Consider the following 9,411-nt stretch of genomic DNA (forward strand, 5'->3'; position numbering starts at 1 on the left):
GCCTTTTCATAGTCGATAAAAGACAGGTAAACATCTTTCTGGTATTCTCTGCTTTCAGCCAGGATCCATCTGACATCAGCAATGATATCCCTGGTTCCACGTCCTCTTCTGAATCCGGCCTGAATTTCTGGCTGTTCCCAGTGAATATGCTGCTGCAGCCGCTTTTGAATGATCTCCAGCAAAATTTTACTTGCACGTGATATTAATGATACTGTTCGATAATTTCTGTATTCTGTTGGATCACCTTTTTTTTTTTTTGGAATAGGCACAAATATAGATCTCTTTCAGTCAGTTGGCCAGGTATCTGTCTTCCAAATTTCTTGGCATAGATGAATGAGCACTTCCAGCACTGCATCCATCTGTTGAAACATCTCAACTGATATTCCGTCAGTTCCTGGAGGCTTGTTTTTTGCCAATGCCTTCAGAGCAGCTTGGACCTCTTCCTTCAGTACCATTAGCTCCTGATCATGTGCTACCTCTTGAAACGGTTGAAAGTCGACCAATTGTTTTTGGTACAGTGACTCTGTGTATTCCTTCCATCCTCTTTTGATGCTTCTTGCATTATTTAATACTTCCCCCATAGAATCCTTCAATATTGCAACTCGAGGCTTTAATTTTTTCTTCAGTTCTTTCAGCTTGACAAATGACAAGCATGTTCCTCTTTTTTGGTTTTCTATCTTCAGGTCTTTGCACGTTTCATTATAATACTTTATCTTCTCGAGACACCCTTTGAAATCTTCTGTTCAGCTCTTATACTTAAATATTTCTTCATTTTGCTTTAGCTACTTGACGTTCAAGAGCAATTTTCAGAGTGTCTTCTGACATCCATTATGGCCTTTTCTTTCTTTCCTGTCTTTTTAATGACCTCTTGCTTTCTTCACGTATGTCCTTAATGTCATTCCACAACTTGTCTGGTCTTCGGTCATTAGTGTTCAACATGTCAAATCCATTCTTGAGATGGTCTCTCAATTCAGGTAGGATATACACAAAGTCATATTTTGGCTTTTGTGGACTTGTTCTAGTTTTCTTCAGTTTCAGCTTGAACTTGAATATGAGCAATTGACGGTCCGTTCTGCAGTTATTCTGACTGATGGTATGGAGCTTTTCCATTGTCTCTTTCCACAGATGTAGTCAATTTGATTCCTGTGTATTGCATCTGGCAAGGTCCATGTGTATAGCTGCTGTGTACGTTGGTGAAAAAAAGGTATTTACAATGAAGAAGTCACCGGTCTTGCAAAATTCTATCATGCAATCTCCAGCGTCATTTCTATCACCAAGACAATATTTTTCAATTACTGATCCTTCTTTGTTTCCAACTTCTGCATTCCAATCTCTAGTAATTATCAATGTATCCCAATTGCATGTTTGGTTGATTTCAGACTGTAGAAGTTGGTAAAAATCTTCAGTTTCTTCATCTTTGGCATAAATTTGAATAATAATCATATTAACTGTTCTTCCTTGTAGGCCTATGGATATTATCCTATCACTGACAGCATTGTATACTTCAGGATAGATCTTGAAATGTTCTTTTTGACAATGAATGCAATGCCATTCCTTTTTCAAGTTGTCATTCTCAACATAGTAGATCATATGATTGTCCGATTCAAAATGGCCAGTATCAGTCCATTCCAGCTCACTAACGCCTAGAATATCGATCTTTATGCCTTCCAGTTGATTTTTTTTACAATTTCCAATTTTCCTAGATTCATACTTTGTACATTCCATGTTCCAATTATTAATGGATGTTTGCAGCTGTTTCTCCTCATTTTGAGTCATGCCACATCAGCAAATGAAGGTTCTGAAAGCTTGACTCCATCCATGTCATTAAGGTCTACTCTACTTTGAGGAGGCAGCTCTTCCCCAGTCGTCTTCTGAGTGCCTTCCAACCTGGGGGGTCATCTTCGGCACTGTATCAGACAATGTTCTGGTGTTATTCATAAGGTTTCCACTGGCTAATTCTTTTCAGAAGCAGACTGCTGATTCCTTCTTCCTAGTCTGTCTTAGTCTGGAAGCTCAGCTGAAACCTGTCTGCCATGGGTCACCCTGCTGGTATTTGAATTACCAGTGGCATTGCTTCCAGCATCACATCAACACGCAAGCCCCCACAGTACAACAAACTGACAGGTGTGTGGGGAATAAAAGCAGTAGTAATACCCAATAGAAATCAGAATTTCACTTTCCAACTTGGAGCATTCAACATTGCACATTGTGTTGAAGGGATAGCTAGAAAATTAGATACGTAAAACTAGTTCGAGGAGCAGTCAAAGCTAAGTATCTGCCAAGAAGGGAGAGTCCCAATGGGAAAATTCATCAGTCTCAGCTTTTCTTAGCCCTATATGTGAGGGTTCTGTGTAATGTTTTCCAGGAGCATTTGATACACTGTTTTGAGACAGGTGTGGTAGGTACATATTACTGGCATGGAAAAATTAGAATACATCTATATCACATGGCAGGGTTGGTTGCAAGGTTCAAAAAGTTAAGTTCTCTGTGTCAAATTATTCTTTTTTACACTTGGACAGAGGTGTAGTATGTTGTCCTAGGGCACACAAAAAGAATAAATAAAGGAGTGCTATTTTTATTATAGTGGTTTTTTACTTTTTATGGATTGAATTGTGTTCCCCTGAAATGTTTGTCAACTTGGCTAGACCATGATTCTCAGTATCGTGTAGTTGTCCTCCATTTCATGATCTGATGTAATTATCCTATGTGTTATAAGTCCTAATCTCTGCCCATGGTTAATAAGGCAGAATTACATTATATTAAACAGGATTAGGGTGGAATAAGACACCCTTACTCAAGTCATATCTCTGATCCACTGTAAGGGGAGTTTCCCTGGGGTGTAGCCTGTATCACCTTTTGTAAGAGATAAAAGGAGAGAGAAGTGAGTAGAAAGATAGAGATCTCCTACCAGCACAAAAGAAGAGCCAGGAGCAGAGCATGTTCTTTGGACCCAGGGTCCCTGCACTGAGAAGCTCCTAGACCAGGGGAGGATTGATGACCAGGATCTTCCCCCAGAGCAGACAAAGTCTTCACCTGGAGATGGTGCCCTGAATTCAGACTTCTAGGCTCCAAAACTGTGAGAGAATAAATTTGTTTGCTAAAGCCATTTACTTGTGGTATTTCTGTCATAGCAGCACTAGATAACTAAGACAGGAAATAATAGTGAACAAAGTTAGTAATGATAAATAAATAATGCCAGAAAAGTATATCCATACAAAACCAAAATTCTAAGAAATACCAAAATGGCAGTTTGAGGGTAAAAGAGAACAGGAGGGAGAGAAAGCTATGTGGACAAAGCTAAATTTATAGGAAAAAATAAACACAAATTAGTCTTAACTAGGATTAAATACTAGAAGAAAGAAAGGATGTATAATTTTTCAAATCAGCAGAAGGAAAAAATCGATCTATCTATGGAAGTTAGGAAAAGAGAAAGACAAAAAGAAATGATGGTAAATTGAAGAATAGGAGGCAGAAAAAAAGACTTGATATAATCGTAATTATAAGAAATCTAAATGGTGTGACTTCAAATTTGGCATTGAGACAGACTGAATATCTGAGAAAGTCCAGTACAGTACACCTAAAATTGCTGGTGAAATAGAAATAACATCTCTTTTAATGCATAGGTGAGCTGGTAGCAATTTCTTGCAGACCAAAAAAAAAGAGAGTATGAATGCAGAAAAGTGAAGTGAGCTCTCTATTCAGCAGTTTTCCTGTGGTTACCTGCCTGAAGCCTGGGATTTAATAGGCTATTTACACAGAAGAAAAAGCATGAGGCCCAAGTGAACGGCAGAGTAAAGATCATTAAAAAAAAAAAACCCATCGCCATCGAACTGATTCTCATAGTGACCCTATAGAACAGAGTAGAACTGCCCCTGCTGGCTTTCCAAGGAGTGGCTCGAGGATTCGAACTGCTGACCTTTTAGTTAGTAGGTGAGCTCTTTAAAAGATCATAGGCCTAGGTGGAGAGGAGGAGCGTGCTGTCTCATTAGGAGAAGAGCAATGAGGAGTACACAGCAAGGTGTATATAAGCTTTTTTATGAGAGACTGACTTGATTTGTAAACTTACACTTAAAGCACATTTAAAAAAAAAAAAAAGAATAAAGAGACCAATCTAAACTTGTCTTGACCTAAAAAAAAAATTAATTAATTAATCTCAAATCCTTCTCACACAAAAAATTGTGTATTACTTCCTAGGATCATGAAAGAGCCCTCCAAAAAATCTAGGTGCTTGGCATAGGAGAGGCTTCTACTCAGGGCGCAGGCCAAACTCCATTTTTGTGTTGTGCTAAAAGATCTGAAAAATATGAGCCATTTAAGCCAAGCTCACAGTAATGGGTTATTCTGCACTGACTGAGGGAGAAAGGGGAGGAGGAGTGACAGAACTGTAACTACTCTTAAAAAGAATGTTTTTGTACAAGCTGCCCATATCCTGGAAAGATCATTAAAACCATTTTTGCAAAATGCTTACACAAGCTAGCTCCAGGACGGGACATCCAAAGATCAACTAATGTATGCCTTAGACTTACTAATGTATGACTGATAATTACTGTTTCCCTAGACTTCTCCTGTATAAAATCCTTCCTCATTTTCTGTTCCTTGGAACAAGTTGCAATTTCGCAAATTGTTGCCCAACTGCATTTGTGATATCCATCAATAAATCTCTTTCATTTTCATTAAAAAAAAATCATAGGCCTATATATAAAAATCCAGAACCCTCAAACCCTCAGTGGGTACAGCAGAAAGGCCCTCCCCCAGAGGGCTTTATGATGAGCAAAGCAAAAGAAAAATTTCCCCTGAGTATTCCTGTAAGTCCACACTCCTGTGAGTTTGAAACCTAAATTCATACTATTTGTGTATCCTAACTTCCAGACAACATTTAGAGTGATCCCAAGTCTGCTTTTCCCACAGGTACATGGGATAAATGAACACTTATGTCCAGAGGAATGTATTTTAAACCCAGGCTTTAAGTAATTTCTACATATTAAAGCTCAAAGAACATGAGTTTGTCATTCTAAAAATCCCTGAGCAAACAAGGAAACAGGCCACATAAGCAGCAACAATAAACCTCAGAATCAGACTCAACAGATGGTTCAGGTACCTGAACACGAACTAAAATATATTTACTTCTCAAAAGAAATGAACACTGGAGTTTAAAGAATACTAAAGGAGTTTAAAGACTACTGGTGGCGCAGTGGTTAAGAGCTCAGCTGCTAACTAAAAGGTCAGCAGTTTGAATCCGCCACCCGCTCCTTGGAAACCTTGTGGGGCAGTTCTACTCTGTCCTACAGGGCCACTATGAGTCGGAATCAACTCAACGGCAATGGGTTTTGGTTTTTGGCTTTTAAAGGAAAAATAAGCTATCAAAGTTAATGAGAAAGATTTGAATGAGAAAACTAGAAATTATATAAATAAAAAGTATAACAATAGAATTAAAAACTCAATGGGAAAGTTAAATAGACTATTACATCCAGCTGAAAGGAGAAGATGCTGAAACACATACTTGAAGGAATTACACAGGAAAAAGCAGAGAGAGAAAAAGGATGGAAATTATGAACCGTAGCTTAAGAAATATGAAGAACAGAGTGAGAAGGTACAACCTACATCCAATTAGAGTTGTTGCTGTTGTTGTTTTAAGGTAATAGAAAAGGGGAGGCACATTTGAAGAAATAATACCTAAAAAGTTTTCAGAATTCGTGAAAGATCCTCAAATTCAGGAGCATCAGCAAAAAATAGGAAGACCCTCAAACAGATGGATTGACAGTGGCTACAACAATGGGCTCAAGCATAACAATGATTGTGAGGATGGTGTAGGACCAGGCAGGGTTTCGTTCTGCTGTGTGTGGGGTCGCTATGAGTCGGAACCAATTCGATGGCACCTAACAACAACAACAAAACCAGGGCTGGGTTAAAGGCATGGGAGGGCCCTAAACACTGATAATCTGTGGTGCCCCCTCCTCTGCTTACTCATGCATTCAAAGGGGATATGTGAGTTATATACATACATATGTATATATAGATGGGTGTGTGTGTGTGTGTGTTAGCTATCCTTGATATAACTGCTTTTCAAATTCCACCATAATATTAGGCCACCACTCGTCTGTTAGTCTGTCCTACTACGGTGGCTTGCAGAAGCTATGCCACAGGTATTTCAAATACCAGCTTGGTCACTCTTGGTGGACAGGTTTCAGCTGAGCTTCCAGACTAAGATAGAACAGGAAGAAGAACCTGGAGATCTACTTGTTAAAAAAATGGTGAGTGAAAACCTTATGAATAGCAAAGGAACACTGTCTGATATAGTGCCAGAAGATGAGCCCCTCAGGTTGGAAGTCACTCAAAATACAACTGGAGAAAAGCTGCCTCTTCAAAGTAGAGTTGACCTTAATGACGTGGATGGAATAAAGTTTTCAGGACTTTCATTTGCTGATGTGGCAAGACTCAAAATGAGAAGAAACAGCTGCAAGCATCCATTAATAATCAGAACGTGGAATGTATGAAGTATGAACCTAGTAAAATTGAAAGTAGTCAAAAATGAATCAAAAATGGAATACTATACAACAATAAAAGATTAACGACGAATCCTCAAAACATCTCACAACATGAATTGCAAGGACATTATGCTGAGTGAAACAGGTCAATCACACAAGGACAAATATTGTGTGAGACCTCTATTATAAAAAAACAAGGTTTACACATAGGAAAAAAAAATTCTATGATGGTTACCAGGGATGGGATGGGGCGGAGGGAAAATTACTAACTAGATAGGAGCACATGTTAATATTGGTGAAGGTAAAGGCAATACCCAATACATGTTCAGCATCATAGCAACACCCAAGTCTCCACTGACAGAAGGGTGGGGGCTGAGCATGAGGGGCATTGGCCAGTAATCAAACCCAGGTCTCCAGTATGGAAGTCAAGAACTCCATCACTGAGATAGCTTTGGTGAGGGTAAGACAGCACACAATACTGGGGAAGCCAGAACAACTTTTACAAGGCAAGGTCAAGGAAGCTCCATAGACACATCCTAACTCCCTGAGGGACCTAATTGCTGGGCTCGGGGCTGTGGGGACCATGGTCTTGGGGAACATTTGCTCAATTGGCGTAACACAGTTTATAAAGAAAATGTTCTACATTCCACTTTGATGAGTTCTGCCTGGGGTCTTAAAAGCCTGTGAGCAGCCATCTAGGAAACTCCACTGGTCTCACCCCTTCGGCGGCAAGGAAGAATGAAGAAAACTAAAGATACGAGGGAAAGATTAGTCCAAAGGACTAATGGGACTAATGGACCACATCTACCACGGCCTCCACCAGACTGAGTCCAGTACAACTAAATGGTGCCCGGCTATTGCCACTGACTGCTCTGACAGGGATCACAATAGACGGTCCAGGACAGAGCTGGAGAAAAATGTAGAACAAAATTCTATCTCAAAAAGAAAACCAGACTTGCTGGCCTGACAGAGACTGGAGAAACCCTGAGAGTATGGCCCCGGGACACCCTTTCAGCTCAGTAATTAAGTCACTCCTGAGGTTCACCCTTCAGCCAAAGGTTAGACAGGTCTATAAAACAAACAATAACACATGTAGTTCAACCATGTATACGAGACTAAATGGACACACAGCTCAAAAGCAAAGAAGAGAAGGCAGAAAGGGACAGGAAAACTGGATGAATGGAAACGGGGAACCCAAGGTGGAGAAAGGGAGAGTGTTGACACATCACGGGGTGGGCAACCAATGTCACAAGATAATTTTGTGTATTGTTGAATGAGAAACTAATTTGCTCTGTAAGCTTTCACCTAAAAAAAAAAAAACTCATTGCCATCGAGTCAATTCTGACTCATAGTGACCCTATAGGACAGAGTAGAACTGCCCTATAGGGTTTCCAAGGAGTGCCTGGTGGAATTGAACTGCTGACCTTTCGGTTAGCAGCCATAGCACTTAACCACTACACCACCCGGGTTTCCTCCTCTGGGATAAAGTATGTTTATTTCCTTCGTAATTCCAGAAAGGGCGTCCGGGGGCCATACTCTCTGAAGACACAATCCAATCTTGTAGATTGAGTTCTGCCTCACCAACACAACTGCGGCCCATCCTCCTGCATAAACGTCATAGAGGCAGGATTTACAACATACAGGAAAATCACACTATACTGGGAATCATGGCCCAGCCAAACTGATACACACATTTTTGAGGGGACATAATTCAATCTGTTATGCCATATGACTCAGCAATTCCTCTCCTAAGTATATACCCAAAAGACTTGAAAGCAGAGACTCAGAGACTTGTATACCAATATTCATTGCAGCACTATTCGCAACAGCCAAAAGGTGGAAACAACCTAAATGCCCATCAACGGATGAATGGATAAATGAAATGTGGTACATACATACATTGGACTACTACTCAGTCAGCAGGAAAAATGAAGTCTTGATACATGCATGCTATAATATGGTTGGTGCTGGAAGACATCATGCTGAGTAAAATAAGGCAATCACAAAAGGACAAATATTGTATGACCTCGCTTACATAAAAAGACAAGAACAAACGAATGCATAGAGAACAAAGTTTATTAGTGGATACCAGGGACAGGACAGAGAAGGAGCAGGGGAGGTTAATGGTGATGGAAAAATCACATTGATTAAGGGAGGGGTGCACAGACCATTACTGTAATTGCTGTCAATAAGTTGTACACCTGTAGGAAGACGAATGGACAAAAGCTGTGTGATATACTTACAACAACAACAAAAAAGGGTAGCTGCTGAAGCTGTTTATGTACAAATGAACATGTCATGGGATTTGGTTCCTTGGTTTCAAGGTTTAGGGATATTGTTTCATGGGACATGCCATTTAACTGGCCTAGTAACATGTTCAGCACTTCTGTTCTACCTCCTAGTTCCTTGCAGAGTGCCAGGGGTCTTAAAAGCTTGCAAGCGGCCATTCGAGGCACAACAATTGGTCTGTATTCGCCTGGAACAACAGAAGAAGGAGAATCAGGAATAGGAGGAGGAAATAGAATGTGTGGCTAACTGTCTCCGTGAACAACTGCCTCCTCTGCCATGAGACCAGAAGAACTGGATGGTGCCCCGCTACCATTACTGAACATCTTGATCAAAGATTCTATAGAAGACTACGGATCAGAAGAAGGAAAATGCAGAACAGAATTTAAAATTCTCATGGACTCCAGATTTCTTGGAGCCATGAAGGTTGGATAAACCTCTGAAACTATTGCCCTGAGATAATCTCTAAACCTTAAGGCAAAAATGTCCCTGAAGTCCTCTTAAAACCAAACAACAATTTAGCTTAGGGTTTTTAGTAGATGTCTGCCTTGAGCATTATGCTCTTTTAAAAACTATATGGGATCAAATTTATAACAGCAATTCGAAAGATTACATAGGAATCTTAGGAGGCAGTGAGTTT

Source organism: Loxodonta africana, chromosome 11 (genome assembly GCF_030014295.1).
Source record: "Loxodonta africana isolate mLoxAfr1 chromosome 11, mLoxAfr1.hap2, whole genome shotgun sequence".
Lineage (NCBI taxonomy): Eukaryota > Metazoa > Chordata > Mammalia > Proboscidea > Elephantidae > Loxodonta > Loxodonta africana.